Here is a 20,254-nt window from a genome sequence, read left to right as displayed (position 1 = left end):
CAAATTTGTGTCTTCACTTAAACTTCCTTGTTCTGGCCCTTCTGTGCTCCCTACTAAACGAGATATATAATAAACTCTAGAAATTACAGGAAGCGTACTATCAGAATACTTTAATATTTTTAAAAGATAACTCTTAAATAATTCTCTAGGGGACAACAGATGGGTCCTAGGAAAATTAAGAATTCTCAGATTTGCCCTTCTCATTTGATTTTCCATCTGCTCAATTTTATTTTGTTGAAATTTTTCTGACTTAATTAAGTTCACCTGAACTTTTTCAACCTCTTCAATTTTATGTTCTAGATTTATCATTGAATTTTCTATCTTCTCTGTTCTAACCTGAAGTTCTTTATTATTGTCTAAACTTAATTGAACTGTTTTAGTCAAGTCATTTATGGATTTTTGAATTGCAAGAATCATACTGCCAATTTCCTCCATTGTAAATTTTGTGGGAACAAACACTACCGGACCAGCTGACAATTCCCCCTGTCCCCTTTCCATCTTTTTAACCTTGGGAACCAATACGGTACTATCCCTATAGTTAGGGCTCAAGACTAGGGGTGACTCATGAGTCCGCTGTGGCACATCCGTTACCACTGCCTCCCCCTTGCCCTCCACTAGTATAGAGTCCAAACTCGGGGTGGTATCCTCGAATGTTGTTACACCTCCTCCCCTTCCCGTTGGCTGTTCAGGTGTTATAGGAGCTCCAGGGCTCAGATGTTTCATTGGTCAAGGAGTTGCGTTCCTGCTCCTGAGCTTCAACTCCAGCGACTCCCGCTCCTGGCATTAAAGTAGTTCGACCAAAAATGTCCTGAATCACAGGTGTTGAGGTAGCTGTTATTTTCCCCTTCCTCTTAGTATGTGGCATTACTATGAGGAAGGGGCGTCAAGAACTTAAACTCAATTGATGAAACCTTAAGACTTCAATTAGGATTTTGGCAACACAGTAGTGTTAATAGAACAGGGTCCGATGGCTGCTGACCAAAGTATTATTAAAATAATAAATGTCTTTACCTTAAGGGGTCAGGCTCTTCAAAATTCTCCAGCTTTCCCAGCGAATTCCGGCGAAGCCGGCTAAGCCGGGCGCCCCTTAGGCGCGGCTTTGGCGACGCGCCGACGGCGATGCGCCGTACAGACGTCTATTTTTATGGGCGTCTGTTAACACTCCTCCCCGTGACGTCAGACCCGGAAGGTTTCACCTTGCACGGCAACCACTTTGCTGGTATGGAGAGGGCAGTCTGTAATACCTTTCGAAGAGCTTCAGGAAAAATTTCTGTTGCCACAGGCAGACTACTTCGCCTACTTTCAACAATGGCATTTTCTTCTCACTAAACAAGTCCGGGAAGATCTATGCAAAGGGAAATCATTATTTGAAGGGATGTGTGATAATGCCCACAAGATGAAAGGGGTGATCTCGAAGTTATATACATTAGTAAATAAGCATAGCGGAGGCAAAGCCAACTAATGAGGATGTGGGAACGAGATCTTGCATTAGAGTACTCTGAGGATGACTGGGATCTCTGTTTCACGCAAACACGTAGCAGCTCTATCTCGTCCTCCTTGTCGGAAAATAGTTATAAAGTGCTGCTTGGGTGGTACATAACCCCAGTTAAGCTTCACAAAATGTTCCCTAATATCAGCAATAGGTGCTGGAAGAATTGTGGCATGGGAGACTATATATACATGTGGTGGTCCTGCCCAGCAATACATGCTCTATGGTTGAAAGCGGAGGGCTGGTCGAATCAGTTAATGGGAACGACTCTTACTCTGACCCCTGCAGATGTATTTTTGCATTTCCCTATTGTATCTGTGTCTAGCAAACAGTATGGGGTAGATTTTCAAAGCGTTAGCGCGTAACCCCTGAAAACCTACCCCTGTGCGCGCCGAGCCTATTTTGCATGGGCTCGGCAGTGCGCGCAAGCCCCGGGACGCGCGTATGTCCCGGGGCTTTCGAAAATGGGTGGGGCGTGGTGGCGGGCTGGGGCCAGGGGCATTCCAAGTCCTCTGGCACAGCCACTGTGCTGGAGGTTCACATGCCGGCAGCCAGCCGGTGCACGCAAGTTAAGCTTGCCTCGGGCAGGTGTAACTCGCCAAAATAAGATGGGGGATTTAGGTAGGTCTGGGGGGTGGGTTAGATAAGGGAGGGAAAGGTGGGGGGGGGGAGGCGAAAAAAGTTCCCTCCGAGGCCACTTCGATTTTGGAGTGGCCTTGGAGGGAACGGGGAAAGCCTTCAGGGCCATATAGGGCCAGATTTTAAAACTTAGGCGCGGGCGTAGATTTGTGCATGCGCATCTTATAAAATCGGGCGTAGATTTGTGTGCACTGGGTTGCACACACAAATCTACACCCGCGCATAAGTTTTAAAATGTGGCCCTATATTTTTATCAGGGCGGTGATTCAAGCTGTAAGAGGTGCTCTGGCAAAGGTGTGGACGGATGCTGCAGTTCCTACTTTTGATATTGTCCTTATTCGCCTAAAATGGATTTATTATATGGAAAAATTGACTGCACTAAAGACAGACAAAATGATCAAGTTTGAAGATGCATGACTGCCTTATATGATGTGGCAAGGTACCAGAACACTAAATCCAGTTAAATTGGGAGATTGACGTTTGAACTTTCGGTATGTTGGAGTAATTTGGATGTGACACTCTTGTGATATGTGTGGGTTCCCATGTAACAATATGATTGGAGTTACCTAATTATCTCTGTGGCGGGGGAAGGGGGAAATTAGGAAGGAGTGAGATACTGCATTAGAAAACTAATGTTGACATTGAAAGATTAACATACGGTATATAGCAGCTATCGGAGACGTTCTCCACTTGATACATGGTAATTGGTATTCTAAGAATGTAATTTATGAAGGTTAGATAATAACATCTGTTGATTTTATATTGTATTATGTATAGCATGAATACAAAACTGTCTTTTACACACACAAATAAAGCTTCTGTCATTGAGCTTGGCAAAATCCTTTTTGTATACTGTCAAAGTGATTCCAAGCGACAGACTACTTGTAATTTCAAAATCTTTAAAAAAATTCTGTAAACCCTTCAGGGCCTGGAGTTTTATGATTTGGAAGGTTTTTAATCACATATGTGATTTCTTCTTTGATTATAGGTTGACTCAACTTTTCCTATTGAGCTTCTCCCACTTTGGTCAGCTGATTCTGTGAAATGCGCTCGGCCTTATGCACTGTTTAACACGGGTTTGGCCTCGTGTTTTTGACGAACGTCTATTACCCCTTATACCGTAAGGGGTTTAGCATCTTGAAAATGTGCAGCCAAACCCCCTGAAAACTAATAGCGCTCATCACATGCATGTTGATGAGGCTATTAGTCACCCAGGATTCTGAATGTAAAATGTGCAGCCAAAAATACTGCTTTTCTGTACACCCTCCAACTTAATATCCTAGCCATATTACGTCGGAAAAAACAAAAATGTGAAAAAAAAAATTGTCTGGTTAGGAGAATGGATGCTCAGTTTTACCAGCATCCATATTCATAACTGATTGTCAGCGGATTCGGAAAACCGATGCTCGTAAAATTGAGCGTCTGTTTCCTGAATCCGCTGACAGAGCCACCTCTCCTGGGCCAAGGAGGCGCTAGGGGCGCGTAATCATCCTTAACGTCTTCTTTTAGCGCGACCCCTCATTTAAATATAGGAATATGCAACCAGGTGAGGTGGCTGGGCGCACTTTGGCTCAACACTGAGCGCCCGTTCTCCTATGATCCTTTCTGAATCAACCACATTCTAAATGGCTTTTGCTTTTATTCAGACCTTAATGCACTTTATTGTAAATATCTCAACACATTTTATTGTAAAAGTTTTGGAATCTCCCTAGTCTTATCTTATCCTTTTCAATTATCTATATGTAGTGCATAGCTCTCAACACTGTAATTCTACCTACACTCTTTCACTACCTTTCCCTCTTATCTGTTTGTTTTGGTTTATCTTTTATATAGCTTTTCCCCGCTCCTGGTTTGATTTCAATTTTATTTTAAAGCCCAATGCTGTTTTTGTTACTTGGAAACCGATGTGATGTTCCCAACAAATGTTAGTCTATAAAAACATTAAATAAATAACCTATAGGAAAGGAGAGCTCATCACAAAAAGAGTGACCGTATCTTGAATACCTTTAGTATATAACAGAGTATTAAAAATGTTGCAAAATACCATTTATCTGTTTGTTCAAATAACACTTTCAACCCACAATGGTCTCGCCATTGTTTTGACCAGCGAGGCAAGACGTTTGCCACCTTATTTCCATATCTAAATCTATATTTCTGATATAATAAGGTGTTGGTGGTTTGCTGATGCATTAAAGTGTTCATTTGGGCTTGTACAATATAAAAAAAAGTGTGCTTTATTCTCAACCAACATGTGCCTAGCCAAATGTTTCTTAGCCAGATCCAATAGTTTAAGGGGAAGGGAGGGAAAGGTGGGGGGGAGGCGAAAAAAAGTTCCCTCCGAGGCCGCTCCGATTTCAAAGTGGCCTTGGAGGGAACGGGGAAAAACATCAGCGCTCCCCTCGGGCTTGGTGCGCTCAAGGTGCACAAGTGTGCACCCCCTTGCACGCGCTGATTCTGGATTTTATAACATGCGCGCGCATGTTATAAAATCGGGTGTAGATTTGTGTGTGCCGGGTTGCGCGCACAAATCTACGCCCGCGCATAAGTTTTAAAATCTGGCCCTATATTTTTATCAGGGCGGTGATTCAAGCTGTAAGAGGTGCTCTGACAAAGGTGTGGAGGGATGCTGCAGTTCCTACTTTTGATATTGTCCTTATTCGCCTAAAATGGATTTATTATATGGAAAAATTGACTGCACTAAAGACAGACAAAATGATCAAGTTTGAAGATGCATGGCTGCCTTATATGACGTGGCAAGGTACCAGAACACACTAAATCCAGTTAAATTGGGAGATTGACATTTGAACTTTTGGTATGTTGGCGTAATTTGGATGTGACACTCTTGTTAATTATGATGTGTGGGTTCCCATGTAACAATATGATTGGAGTTACCTAATTATCTCTGTGGCGGGGGAAGGGGGAAATACTGCATTAGAAAACTAATGTTGACATTGAAAGATTAACAGACGGTATATAGCAGCTATCAGACGTTCTCCACTTGATACATGGTAATTGGTATTCTAAGAATGTAATTTATGAAGGTTAGATAATAACATCTGTTGATTTTATATTGTATTATGTATAGTATGAATAAAACTGTCATTTACACAAAAAAAAAAGCTTCCGTCATTGAGCTTGGCAAAGATCCTTTTTGTATACTGTCAAGAAAATTGATTCCAAGGGACCCACTACTTGTAATTTCAAAATCTCTCACCAGGTTGAGGCTCTGAAAAAGAGGGCCCAAAGGATACGTAGGGAGGACCCTGATTACCTGCGGGCCCACTGAGTGGTAGAAGGTAAGTGAAATTTCATGGTTACCAAGCAAGCGGTGAGGTCTTGTTTAATAATGGCTATAAGAAATTTATCACAATCCGCTTGAGATTTAACTACTCTGTATAATTTGTGTCATCCGCAAATTTGATCACCTCAATCATAGTACCCCTTTTCTGATCCTTTATAAATATATTAAAAAGCACTGTCCAAGTTCTGATCCTTGTCGCACTCTACTGTTTACCTTTTTTCACTGAGAAAACAGACCATTTAATCCTACTCTCTGTTTTTGGTCTTTTTTTTTTATTTTATTTTTATGCTTTTCAACAAAATTAAGCAAAATACAATCTTGCTTCATTTTCAGAGACTTCATCGGAAGAAGAGGATCAGTCCTCTGCTGTTGGCTCTCCGGCCAATTCTCCTCCTCCTACTCCACTGCAACCAGAACCCGCTCCCCAACAGCAAGGTGAGCTTTTAATAGTATTGTCCTTTTTATAAGTGTGGCATATTGATGTTTTATGCAGTACATTTTTAAATGTCATGCTTACGATGTTGAAAAGTATACCAAAAATTCTTAGAACAAAATTTATTTTTGGTTCTGCTATTGTGATGTATTTTAATTTTTCTCATCTTGATTTCATGGAAGTAGAAAGATGTATTAATCATGCCGCTTTCTCTTAGATTTGGAATGAAAAACAGGGGGATTCCTGTTTTTTGGGGCATTTTGAAAGGTTCTTCTCTTATTAGACCAGACTAGTGAAGCAGAAAATAATTACAGGACTATGAAATTGCACCAATCAGACTTATAAAATAATTGAAAGTTGCTGACATACCAGAATATGCTGAAATGGTAGAATATATGCTGAGTCAAAAAGTATGACAAAGCAGAGCCTTTTTTCATTCCTGCCTTCTGGGCTCAATTTACAAGAAATCACATGACTTACAAGAATCCCAGTCCCATTTACACATGCGCAGCAGTAATGCTTTCACTTTTTTCTCTTTTCAGAGACTTCATCATAAGATCAGCCCTCTGCTGTTGGCTCTCCGGCCAATTCTCCGCCGCAACCTGCTCCCCCAACTGTTGGAAGTCAAAGAGCCACCACCAGTACTGTCTACAACCCCCACCCATCCTGTCCCACCAGCCCTGGGAACGAGGAGGACATCGTCATTGACATTGTCAACCCAGTCTCTCCTGAGCTTCCAGGGGCGGGTCGACGGCTGGAGGCCAGCGCAGCAGCCGGGGAAGGGCCCTCAGCCCTTGAGGGACGCCTGGATGCTGTGCTGGCTCTCCAGGCATGGTTGATCTGCAGCCTGGAGGTCCAGGAGGGAATGGCAGTCCAGGCAGTGACCATCCTGCATGTCCTGCGCCATGGCCAATGGGAGATCATTAAGCTCCTGCGCACAATGGCAGTAGCTCAATCCCTGCTCGTCATGGCGCTGGATCCTGCGGGACGGGCACAGTCTGATCAATGACGATGATCCTCGTCTTCCCCTATGGCATGGCCCTTCCCTTTCCTTCCCAATTGTTAGGAAAAGAAAAATATGTAAATAGACAATTTTCAAAAATATATTTTTAAACTGAGTTTCATTAATTAACATTATTTTGTTGAATACTTATTAAATGAAAGGAGTGGGATATCACATACAAATGAAACGTCAGTTTATGGACAAAACAAACTTTTATTAAAAAAAATATGGGTGGTTAATGGAACGAAAAGCTGAGGCGACATCTCTACCAGCACCGATCAATTCTGTCATTTCCTTCATCAAAATTGCGTGAGAAGCCAGCGCACCATTGATGTCTGCTTGGAGCAACCTCATTTCCTGGAGCATTAGGTCATTGTGTTGATCCTGTCAAGAGGTGATTCCATTCATAAACTGCTCGCTTAGACCATTAATTCCGAAAAATTCCTGTTCCAGGTCCTGTGATACTGATGCTATTTCCTGTGCCGGTGGAGCAGCAGCCTGTAGCGGAGATGGTTCTGAAGCTAGAAATAGTTCCATGGCGACAGATGCCTCAGGTTGTGTTACAAATGGTTCCAGGGGTGTAGATGCCTCAGGTTGTTGGCTCTCAGGAGACACATCGAGCAGATTGTGTGACCACTTCCTCTGTGGAGACGTGTTGGCTGGGGGAGTCCGCGTTCGACATGGGAATACAAATTCGTCAAGGATGGGAATGGATTCATCGCTAGTTACATCACCATCGTTCACTCGATCTGTGGAGAAAGAGGTTGCAGTTAGTTGTCAGTTTACCCCTCATGAACCCAAAAGTTAACATGCAATGCAAACAAGATATGTTTATGCATACCTTGACTTGCTCCTGTGTCAGCACCGAATTGTGTGTGCATGCCACCGCCGCCCTCTGGCCTCACAGTACTGAGAACCAGCTCCTCCACAGGTGTCAACACTGTATGACAAGGTGGCCCTCCACCGGTCCTCTTTGCTGCCACGTCAGTTTTGGAAGCCTTTTCTTTCACCTCTTTTCTAATGTCGCGCCACCGGTGCTGTACCTGTTTTACGTCCCTGGCATGACAGAAAGGGAGCTCACATCCTGTGCGATCTTCTCCCAAATCTGTTTCTTCGTGGAGCCAGAAACCTTGGACTGGAAGAGAACTTTATATTTGCCACAGACAACACAGCACAGTAACTCTTTTTCTTCATCCGTGAAGTGAGGGTTACAGGTTCGCTTTTTGGACAGCAGGCTCGAACTTGTGCCTTCCAGCTGTAGATGTTTACTGTTCTCTGCCTCGACATGTGCAATAGAACGTTTTCCAGCCATCATAATGCCCGAATGTGAAAAAAAAGAATAGGGATTAATGAAAGTAGAGACAGCATGACTGAAATAAACAAAAGCAGAATAAATGAAAAAAATTGTGAACCAGAAACAAGAGGGGCCCATGGACAGCATCGAGCAAGAGCCTGAACTAGTGCCTTCCAGCAGTCGCCAATCTCCGGGCTCTGCCTCTACCGTGCAGTGGAATGTTTTCCTGGCATGATTGTTTGAATAGGAGAAAAAACCGGAGGAAAGGGGTTAATGAATGGAGAGATAATCAAGAACAGAATGGCCCCAAAGGAAGAGGAGCACATGTGAGAGTGAGAAGCAAAGAGTCAAAATCAACAAAACAGAAGAGGAGCACATGGAGAGCATACATTAAAGACTCAAATCAGCAAAATGAAAGACAAAATGACACAATGGATGGCCCCGCGACCAAAGGACGTCTGTCTGAAAGAGGTGAGAACGTCCGTGTCGTAGGCCTCGCTACTGATCCTTTCCGGATGCTCAGGGTAGCTACCATGGATGTACATGGCAGCTGCCTTGAGTGTCCGGATGTGGAAGGGAGCCGGGCCTCCGATCATGGACGTCCGGGTGCTCAGGGCAGCCATGGACATTGCAAGGGAGCGTGGCCCACCTCAGACCACACCATGGACGTTCCCGCTTCTTTCCAAACGTCCATGATCGGAGGCCCCGCTCCCTTCCAACGTCCTCTGAGCGTACATGACTCCTGGTGTCCATTATTATGCCTCTTACCTGCTGAAAGCATTGCCGATCTTCTGAAAGATATCCAAAGGTACCGCTATAACCGCTCTGTCCTGGCCCGAAATACAAAGGGACTTTCTTCTTGGCGATGCAACTTATATACATGTCCAAGATAGGATCATGAAGTGGCGATGATGTCACAAAGAGGAAACAATGGGATAAGTTTCCAGATCGATGAAAAGTTTGGAATTCGTAACATTTTAAAAATGATACTTCCCATTCCATCGAAATGACAGGTATGGAAGCAGCGCACTCTGGATACTGTTTAGGAATTCTATAACATCCTATACAGTAAAATTGATAGCGAGCGCTTGGATTTGCGTCTCATTTGAATACTGAATCGAGCAGATTGTGAACCAAAATGTGTGCGTGGCAAATGAGCGGTGCTGGACACTGCTGCACTTTTTTTGACGTGTCGGTACTGTATCAGCCTGATAGTCTTGCTGGGGTATATAAAGGTAAGAAGATAATTTGCTAATTCTTTATCAGATTAAAGGAGTTCACTATCAAATCAAATGAAAAAAATGATTATTATTCAATGTAACAATTGTGGAGCCTTTATCTTGAAGCAAACCATCTGGAGGCTTAGCACTTGCCCCATTTGTTTATAAATCTCCTAAATGAAAAAGGAGTTGGCTCACCTTACAGCTGAATTAGCTACAATAAAAATGGAATTAGCAACTACCAAGGAAGCCTCACCCACTTTACAGCATTCAGGAATCTTTCCCCCCCCCTCCCCCTCCACCACCACCACAGAAGATTCACAAATCCAGAAACCAAAGGGTTTACAGTTGGCTCAGGATAAGCCCGGTGCCCCAAATATATCCATTCTTCATAATAGTGCTGCCTGGATGCCCTCCTCCACTTGCACAGAGCATCCAGAAACCCAAGAATAAATAAATTACAGTGGGTATTGGTAGGATAAGACCTGTGATTCTGAGACACCCACTCTCTCAAGTGACACAAGTACAAAATTCACTCTCTGTACAATGGATGATTTTAATGATAGGTTACTAATTTTAACTAATAGATCAGAAATTTCATTTTTGAGTTCCTTCAGTACCCTAGGATGCATACCATCTGGTCCAGGTAATTTGCTACTCTTTAGTTTGTTAATCTGGCCTAATACATCTTCCAGGTTCACAGTGAATTGGTTCAGTTCGTCTGACTCATCACCCTTGAAAACCATCTCATTAGTAAACACGGAAGCAAAGAATGCATTTAGTCTTTCTGAAATGGCCTTATCTTCCCTAAGAGCCCCTTTAATCCCTCGGTCATTTAACGGTCAACAGACTCCCTCACAGGTTTCTTGCTTCAGATATATTTTAAAAAGTTTTTATGAGTTTTTGCCTCTACGGCCAACTTGATTTCAAATTCTCTCTTCGCCTGTCTCTTCAATGTTTTACACTTAACTTGACAATGCTTATGCTTTATCCTATTTTCTTCAATGATCCTTCTTCCAATTTTTGAAGATTTTTTTTTTTGGCTAAAATAGCCTCTTTCACCTCACCTTTTAACCATGCAGGTAATCGTTCCTTTCTTAATGCATGAAATACATCTGGACTGTGTCTAGGATTGTATTTTTAAACAGTGTCCATGCCTGTTGAACACTTTTAACCTTTGCAGCTGCACCTTTCAGTTTTTTTCTAACTATTTTCCTCATTTTATAAAAGTTTCCCTTTTGAAAATTTAGTGTTAGAGCTGTAGATTTACTTATTGTCCCCCTTCCAGTTATTAGTTTAAATTGGATCATGTTATGATCACTGTTGCCAAGTGGCCCCACCACCATTACCTCTCTCACCAAATCCTGCATTCCACTAAGAATTAAATCTAAAATAGCTCTCTCTCTCGTTGGTTCTTGAACCAATTGCTCCATGAAGCAGTCATTTGACATCTAGGAACTTTGCCTCTAACATGTCCTGATGTTACATATTCCCAGTCAATATTGGGGTAATTGAAATCTCACATTATTATTGCACTGCCAAATTGGTTAGCTTCCCTGATTTCTCTTAGCATTTCATCATCTGTCTGACAATTTTGTCCAGGTGGACCTTTTTTAGACAACATTTCAAAGTTCCTGGAGAAGTGGGCAGAGGGGCACCTTATTATTGGGGTTGGTTTTAATATTACAAAGTACCCCTTATTTAGACAATACAGGGTCGGGAGCCCGGGGAGCATGAATAAACATAGGTAGTCTCTTAAAAATCTTATTATGTTGGTTGATACTTTGAGGCTGAGGAATCCGATGGTTCAGAACTTTACATAATTTTCTCAAATCCCCAAGTCATATTCTCGTCTAGATTATTTTTTTAATAGATAAAGTGCTAGTGGGCCATAAAGGAGAAGCTGATGTGGGAAACATCACATGGTCAGATCATGCTCTAGAGTGGGTGTCTCTGAAAACAAAAAGTAGGGATGAGAGGGTAAGATATTGGTGATTAAATGATAAGCTTTTAGATGATAAGATGTTTAATGAATCTCTTACAGAAGATATATGAGAATAGCTCAGAGGTGATAACGTCTGGTACTCGCTGGAAGTATCTGAAGGTGGTAACTAGGAGTAAATTGATCTCACATGCCTCATTCCTCAAAAGAAGAAGAAAAGAGTTTAGCTTATGTAAAGGTTGCTAAACTCAAACTGAGTCACAAGAGGTCACTGGAGCACCATACGTTGCAGAAACTGCAGGAAACTAAAAAGGAATTGTGTAAGTTGGATCTAGCCAAAATAGCCTTTCAATTGGACTTGCTTAAACGGAGGCATTTTGAGTTTGGTAATAAGGCAGGGTTAGTGCTGGTGAGAAGATTGAGAGAAAAGACCACTCAAAACCATATTACCAAGATTAAAAATAAAGTGGATACATTTCTGTACATCACAGGGGGAAATTAGTAAAATATTTATATAGTTTTATGAAGAATTGCATGATTCAGATGTACATATTGGCATGCAGGCTATTGAGAAATATCTAGAGGGTATAAATCTTCTGACATTATCTGAGGAAGCCAGGGAGAGACTTGACTTAAAGAAATTATGGAGTTTGAAGTGTGCCAGATAATCAAAGACTTGAAAGCAGGCAAAGTGTCAGGATTTGATGGCTTTACCATCAGGTTCTACAAAATATTACAGCCATTGGTCCACGTGTTTAACTCTCTGAGACGTGGTGGGACCATCTGTTCCAATGCAAATTTAGCTGGGATTACCATTTTAGCAAAGGGGGCTAGGGATCCCACACTTTGTGTACAGACCCACCTTTTTGATCAATATAGATCTAAAAATTTAGCTAAGATATTACCATTATGGTTGGGGATGGTGGCTCCTTCACTAATTCACCCTGATCAATCAGGTTTTGTCCTGGAGAGGCTGGTGTCAGTGTCCGGAGGGTTTTGGAATTAATTTGGAAAGCGCAGAGGGGAGTATACCAGCAGTACTGCTTATGGTTGATGCAGAAAATGCCTTTGAGAGTCCATTGTCTATTTTATTTTTCAGTGTGTTGGGAAAAATGCAGCTAAGACAGGATTTTATTGGGTGGATTAAAGGGCTATCCAATCCGCATGCATGTATTAAGTTCAATGGAGGATATTCAGCCTCCTTTGGGGTGAGGAGAGTAACTAGAGAAGGGTGGGTGGGTGGTGGTGGGGGGGGGGGTTACTGATGTCACCAAACCTACTGGCCGCTCGAAACACAGCTCCCGTCTCCTGAAAGCTGTTTTACAACTTTATTGCATCACCCCATGGGGGAATTTGCCACATCTTTCGCTTTGGACCGCTGCAAAAAGTGTAGACATGACTGCCAAAAAAAACCCTGTAGATCTAAAACAGTTTTCCTTTTCAAAGGCTGGGGAAGATTTCAGCGGTGACAGTGGCATCGTGGGGCCTGCGAGCAAGCTTAATCCAGCTGTAGAAGACAGTTTTGCAGCTCTCTCTCCTTCGCATCCGGCTTCAGACCTACCATAGCGCGCAGAGTTTGTGAATGATTTTGTGCCATTCGACAAGATATTAAAATAAAGCTGAGATGATTGCACTGATGTCGGAGCTGAGGGAAGAGCTCCTGGAAATAGGCCACTGCATGGGCAAGAATAGCACGACTGGATGCACATGCTATACAAACTAAGGAAATGCCAAGCAGTATGACATGCTGAAGGCCAAAAACACTGCTCTCACTGACAAACTGGAAAATAGATCAAGGCTTTGTAATTTCCGCTTTCGGGGCATTGCAGAGGATGTGGCCAACTCCGATTGCAGAGATGTGATCCTGCAGTTTTGTGCCTTTTTACAGGACTCCAAGGAGGTCTTGTCCTATCACCGGCATACTGATATTGCCATAGAAAGAGCTCACCATGCCTTGGGTCAGCGTGTTTGTGACCGCCTCCCAGACATAATAGTGTGCTTTCACTCATTTGTGGGAAAGGATCAGATCTTTAATATAGGGCGGAAAAAGAAGGCTTGGACCTGGAACTCCAAGGGTCTGTTTTTGCAGACTTATCTTCTGTCACCATGCGCAAGTGCTTTGAGATGAGGTCTGAAACAGTGCTGTTGCATAAATAAAATTGCTGGTATCTCTGGCTTTATCCTTTTTGGTTTTGAGTTTCCTACTCCCCCAGCAACGAACGCTCCCACAATGACATGCAGAGAAGATTGGCCTCACTAGCAGCATGTAGAGAAAGGAAGTCTGTCTTAATTAGCAGTTGGGTGGCCCTTCTGCAAAACAGGACTCAATGTCTTCATTATGTCTGCCTGAAGCTGGTAGCTTAGTTTGTCTCGACCTTTAGGCGGTTTAGCATGTGCAGTTAGTCTATTTATTCAGTGCTTGTTGTGTTCGTGCCTGTTTCTTACCCTCGCTCCACCCTCTGTGTCGCTGTGGCAACTCCCTCCGGGCTTGATGGACTGCTTGCTGCCGCAGCGTCTCCTTGCTGCCTCTCCCTGGAATCCCCGGGCTGGCCTGACGCTGCGGATCCGCCATGTTCCTGATGACGTAAGGGCGCGCGCGCGCTCCAGAGTTTGTACCGGCTAGGGTGCGAACCTCAGGGGCATCCCCCAGTAGTGACGTCATCCGCTTCCAACTTAAAATGTCTTTGTTTGCTACTACGAATCGAGTTAGCAAGGACTCAAATCATTCTCCCTTGGATACGATTCGCCCAAGCTACTCTGCCTCCTTGAACTACCTAGGGGTACCCACTCCTCGGGGGCTCCGCTCTCTCTTCATTTCAGACTGCTAAGACGGGATCCGGTACTCGCTACTTGAAGGCCTACGGCCCTGAATGCTCAGAAGACTCCTTACTGCCTGGAAGCGATCGCAGAAGTGAACACTGTGAGTTCTATTACTGATAGGAATCTGTACTCGCTCCACGAGGGCCTATATTCCTAAAACCCTCCAAAGACTCTCTTCTATTCCACAAGCCATCTCATACACAGATATTGTGAGTTCTTATTCCAGACTTCGTATAGGAACCCGTACTCGCTTATGGCTCCTGTTCCTGAATATACTGAAAACTCTCGGTTGCACTGAAGCCATTGCAAGATATCTACTATTGTGAGTGTATCATCTACTACTGGTTATGTATCCAGCATACCCTGTCTACTCACTATCTATAGTCTCTCTCTACAGCTCAGCAACCCAGAGATTGCAGTTCCAGAATCTGAGGGACATCAGCCCTGCCGGAAACATCAACTCACTACTGCCACCTCTGGTGGTTCTACTTCCTGTCTAATAAAGAACTATCTGTGTTTTGTCTCCATACTCCAGCCTAGCTGGTGGTCCCTCTCAGATTATCTTCCTGGGGGTGCTGTCATCTGCCATCGGCCCAGGGATTCACCAATTTACACTGGGTGCTCTTCCCCCACTACAAGAACTGTACCATAACATACTATCTCTTTGTGGGGAACCATCCCACTACAGATTGATAACTCTGCCTATGGAGTATTATCAGTTGCTACTCCTCCCCTTTGGGGAGCAGCATTGAACAGTGCTGTGTATATGAGTGCTGCTTTTTTCATTTATAAGCAGATTTCTGTTATGCTTAGGCTTCTGGGGAGGGGTCTTGGGACCTTATGGTTACCCCAGTAAATATCTTCTGCTCAGAGTATGAGCAAGTTCTTTCTGGGGGTTCAGTACGGGGTTTCTTTGAAAATGCTTTTAGGATGGTGTGGAGAGCCAGGCCACATGCTAATGGGCCTTGAGCTTGGGTATTGAGAGTGCACTGGTGGGACACCTTCAGATTTCGATATTTTTTGATGGGATTAGGAAGGGACTTGCTGGGAGCCTGCCCTGTTATCCTTTTAGGACTACTACAGTGGCCTCAATAAAAATATTTTGCTTGAATATAAAGGGTCTTAATATCTATAGGAAGAGGAAACTATTATATGCGGACTTAGTGGACCAGAAGGTGACTATAGCCTTTATTCAAGAAACTTAAGAAAGAGACACAAGTACCTAATGGCTTTGTCCGCCTATCCACAAAGATTCTTTGAGGCGGCTCCTCAAGGACACAAATATTCAGGAGTGGGCATTCTTTTTTCTGCCCAGTTTGTGTGTCACATAAAGAGGAGTATTGGTGATCCTCTGGGGAGATACATTAGTCTTTTCATTGAAGTGGGGGCAAATACTTAACTCTGGTTAATATTTATGTATCCAGTCATGACCAAAGTCCTTCTTTTGAGGACTTAGCCACGATACTTGATAAATGGGTGGAGGGGAAGCTGATTATATGTGGTGATTTTAACTTATTTATGGCCCCTCACTTAACTCTGCTGAGGGAGGTCAAACGCTGAGGGGACTCAGATATCAATTTAAGTCTTAATGACTAAATGGACCATGGTTGATATTTGGAGACACTGGAATCCTAAATTGTGGAATTATACTTTTTATTCTAATACTCACCGGGTGTATTCTCGGATAGATCATCTTTGAGTGGACAAGGTAATATCCTTCAGATATTGGGGTCATAAGGTGGTCTGGCCACTCCCTGGTTTGGTTGGTGCTATCTCTCACTGATTCGGATGTGAGGTGCCGGTTTTGGAGGCTTAACAATTCCTTATTGGCTGATGAATCTGTTTGTACCACATTACAAGGGGTGATTAAGGAATATCTTTTATTTAATAATGTGGATGGAATGCCCCCTATTGTTCTTTGGGAATGTCTTAAAACTGTTTTGCAAGGCTGTTTTATTTCCCAGGGGTCTTTTCAGAAAAAGGGGAGAGTGCATTTGAAAAATGTGCTGCTTTCTAAATTGTCTGCACTTGAACATCAGCATAAACATATTCCTAAGACATCAGTTTATTCCCAGATCCTATCTGAGGATTTACTGACATTGGATGCTGATATTCTTGCACATCAGTTAAATTTTGACTAAATAGGTATACTTCTAATGGGGCAACAAAACGGGGAGATTATTGGCCCACCAGTTGAAGTCCCGGGAATGCATGAATCATATTACCAAAGTTAAAAATTCGAGAAGTCAGCTATTAACCTTGTCTGTGGATATCAGATACTGGTTTGCTCAATTCTATAGTGAATTGTACAGCTGTGATTCTGATATTCAGATGGGCAGACATTGTCCTGGTTATCTTCAGAACAACAAAACATGCTAGATAGCGAGACTCAATCAGCGGATGTTTTACAGGTCATTAAGGACCTGAAAGTTAATAAATCTCCATGCCTTGATAGCTTTTTTCACAAATTGCAGCTCATATAGTAGTTTCTTTGACTAACATGTTTAATGCTTAAGAACAGGAGCTTCTCTTCCTGGAGGTACCAATGTAGAGGGGATTTCCTGTATTGGCGAAATCTGGGAGGGACCCTTCCTGGTGTGGCTCATATAGACCAATTTCGCTTTTGAATGTAGATTTTAAAATACTGGCCAAAGTGCTTATGAATCGGATGAACACATTTATTAGTACTTTGATTCATACGAATCAGGCAGGCTTTATTCCTCATCATATAGCCGCTGATAACATCTGCAAGATTGTGGATATTTTGTGGTTTTCTTCCAGGGTAGATGCTCCGAATGTTCTATTGTCTATCGATGCTGAGAAAGTATTTGATATGTTGCATTGGGAGTTTGTTTAAGGTCCTAGAAAAAATGCACTTTGGTCATTATTTTATTACATGGATTCGTAAACTCTATGATAGCCCTCAGGCATGTGTTAAAGTCAATAGCTGATACTCTGAACCCTTTTTTGTTCACAGAGGCACTAGACAATGGTGCCCTTTGTTGCCTCTTTTATTTGTCATCTTTTTAGAACAACTAGCATTCAAGATTCAGGGTAATGATGCTATCCAAGGGGTTAGAATTGGGGAGGGGGATGTACAAGCTTTCCCTATTCACAGACAACATTATGTTTACCTTATCTCGACCAGAATTCTCCCTTAGGGCCGTGATAAGTGAACTTCACAGTTTTAGCTGGGTTTCTGGGTTTAAAATTAATTTTGAAAAGTCTGAAATCCTGAATGCAGACTTATTAGTCCTCCAGCAGGCTTTTCCTTTCAAGTGGGCCTCCGCCCATCTTAAATATTTGGGGTTTTTTTTGGGGCCGAAATGTGGATGATTTGTTTACACTTAACTATACCCCCATGGTAAAAACTGTCTTTCAAGATGTTGGGAATGCCTGGGGCTCTCTTGGTTCAGGCATTTGACCACTGTAAAAATGAACATATTACCACGTTTTCTTTATTTGTTCCAGATGTTGCCAATTCCGATCCTTAGTAAGCTTTTGAAAAGGCAGAAACATTTGTTTTCTTTCATTTGGAAATAATACCCGGGTAGCCAGGAGAGTTCTGTTTCAGCCTGAGGAGCAGGGGGGTTTATTGGTGCCCAATTTGAATTGGTACTATGCATCCACCCAGGTGTGAGCAGTGGTCAATTGGCATAGATGAAATGATCAGAATCAGTGGGTGATCATTGAACAAATTATGGTGGGCAAAATACCCATAGCGGCGCTAACTTGGCAATCTCGAAGGACATGGCGCCCTATAAGAATGTTGCCTATTAGTACATCCACTACTCTGTGATTTTGGTCACATTGGGAAAAATGCCCTGATAGGTAATAGGACTTATTTTTATAGTACCTCTATATATCATAATCTGGATTTTCCCCTAGGTTCAGAGGTCTCTCATTTCCACTCATGGTTAGTGGGAAGTATGCTTTCTTTAGGACAGCTTTGGGAGGGACATAATATTTTCTCTTGGGGAAACCGCTAAATCCCAGTTTTTCCTAACAGAACAAAATTTTCTGCAATATATACAATTATGCTATTTACTGTCACTGAGCTGGAAATTTCTTTTGTGGAGTTATTAGGAGAAATGAGAATGTTTGGGGGAATCTCATGGTTTCACATTAACAAAGACAAGTCGAAGATTCTTAACGTCTTTGTTCCTGAGAGGTGATGTGTCAAACTTGGTGGTAAACTTCGTTTTAGAGTTGTCAAGAAATGGGTGGAGTATCTAGGGGTTAAAATAGGCCCGAGGGTCGAGGAGCTCTTTGGGTATAATTATTGTTGCACTTGTGGACCCTTGGACCAAGGTGAGGTTAGTGCTATTCACAGGGAGGAGCCCTGCAGGTACCATCAGCAGGTAGAGCTGGCTGGAGCAGAAGTCCAACAGGCCTTCACCAATACCAGCCCACGTTCCCCGCCGGTTGAGCCCTTGGATGCTGGGGCCGGCTGAATTTAGGCACGGGCCTCTGGATGAAGGAGAGTCTGACGTGGTGGAAGAAGGCCAGTGAGAAGTAGACAGGTCAGTTCGGGCAGGTGGCAGGCAGCAGAAATGAAGACAAACTGAGGTTGGGGCAAGCAGCAATCCAACGAAGTCAAGGAGGTCAGAGGTCAGCCAATAATCCAATATCAAAGAAGAAGCTGAAGTCCAGGCTGATGTCCAAAGCCAAAGTTCAGAGCTGAAGAGACAATCCAAAGCGAGGAGACAAGGTGAGACAGCAGGGAGCAGACAAATCGGGAACCACCAGACGAGGAGATACAGAAACAGGAGCAAGGAATCGGAACTGAAGACAGGGCACAAGGACTGCGTAGAAAACAGCTACTCGAAGAGTGTGACCTATTGCTGAGGCATCGGTAGCAGGTCCAAACAGGCTTTAAATGCAGGAGAGCCTGTGATGTCCTCAATGTGTGCCAAGGTGGTTTTTCCCACTGTGGGCCCTTTAAGTTACTAATGATGCAGGGAAACAAAACATTTCCTAGCGTGTAGCAGATGGACTCAAAACAAATGGGTATAGTGTGCTCGTGCTAGCAGTTGGAGACTGATCTGACGTCAGCCCGGGTACATATACCCCCACAGGAAGTGTAGCAATTCAGTAATTTCCGTCTCCAAAGCAGTTTGGAGCTACCCCACGCTCGCTGAGCGTGTTTCCAAATTCTAACGATTAAATTTATAGAAGAATCCTACTGAAGACGAGCCCCGCACTCCTGTGGTGATACCAGGCGGTCACTCACCCAGTTGAGTTTCCCGAGCTGACTTCCGTGGTCCCTCGGAGGTGAGAGCCTCGGTCCGGTGGCCGGTTCGCGGCAGGGACCTAGCCCCCGAGTGAGAAGGGCTCGGGTGTGGCTTGGCCCCCGAGTGAGACGAGTTCAGGCGCGGCCTAGATGCAGCGGGAGCACTTCCTTATGCGCGGCGGTGAAGGTACTCACCCTCTCCCCCCGCAGCCGGAGACCGCCTGGGTCGCAGCCGGGAAGTGCTGAAGACAAGGTAAGGCGTACATCTTTACTTGGTCTTCGAGGAAGTGTGGACTAACTGGGCCTGCCTACGAGGCAGCCCGCCAAGGAGGTCGCCATTTTGCCTACCTACTTGCCTTCGCCAACTAAGGCTAAGCGCACGTTGCTAAACGCCCGCGATAGGTGCACATCGACTACGCGCACGTTATAAGATGCCCGTTCATAGGCGCACGTTATAAGACGCCCGTGCATTAATAAGACGCCCGTTCAACGGCGCACATTTTATAAGACGCCTGTTCTCGGCGCATGCTGTTAAGCGCACTTGTTAGGCGCACACCCTTGGGTGACACCGAATTTCAGGTGAATGGAGCATAAGAGAGTCCATGGGTCCGCAGAGCCGGCACCTCCAGAATCAGGCATGAAAGCTCTAAGCCTCTGCTCAGCATGCAACCTCAGAGCCACACAGAGCGAGGAAGCAGACTCACTGTGTACCCAATGTGAGGAGGCTATGGGAGTTCCAGGACAGGACTGGTCCCAGCCCAGTGGTTCCTCAGGGAGCATGCCGGACTTAGCAGGCCGCGGTGAGCAGCCGGGGAACCCGAGAGACCTTGGGCCCCTACGGCCAGATCCGGCTTCGCTTTCCTGGGTGGAATTATTCAAG

The 20,254-nt window shown here is 43.8% G+C and overlaps 1 protein-coding gene across 4 annotated transcripts in view; it reads left to right on the top strand.

The window, feature by feature from the left end:
• Positions 1–20,254, top strand: part of TMEM173 (transmembrane protein 173) — a 265,188-nt gene that overhangs the window by 54,556 nt on the left and 190,378 nt on the right. Inside the window, exons 4-6 of one of the 4 annotated variants that reach the window (XR_003853427.1) lie at positions 5,346–5,424; positions 5,763–5,864; positions 6,405–7,039. The exons of 1 other annotated variant lie outside the window; for it this stretch is intronic. The gene's annotated coding sequence lies outside the window, so the exon portion shown is untranslated. Of the gene's footprint in view, positions 1–5,345; positions 5,425–5,762; positions 5,865–6,404; positions 7,040–20,254 lie in introns of those variants that run through there. 2 more of the 4 variants (XR_003853426.1, XR_003853425.1) reach the window with 2 other exon arrangements.

This window comes from Rhinatrema bivittatum, chromosome 18 (assembly GCF_901001135.1).
Source record: "Rhinatrema bivittatum chromosome 18, aRhiBiv1.1, whole genome shotgun sequence".
Lineage (NCBI taxonomy): Eukaryota > Metazoa > Chordata > Amphibia > Gymnophiona > Rhinatrematidae > Rhinatrema > Rhinatrema bivittatum.
This window is presented reverse-complemented; position numbering and strand designations above follow the sequence as displayed.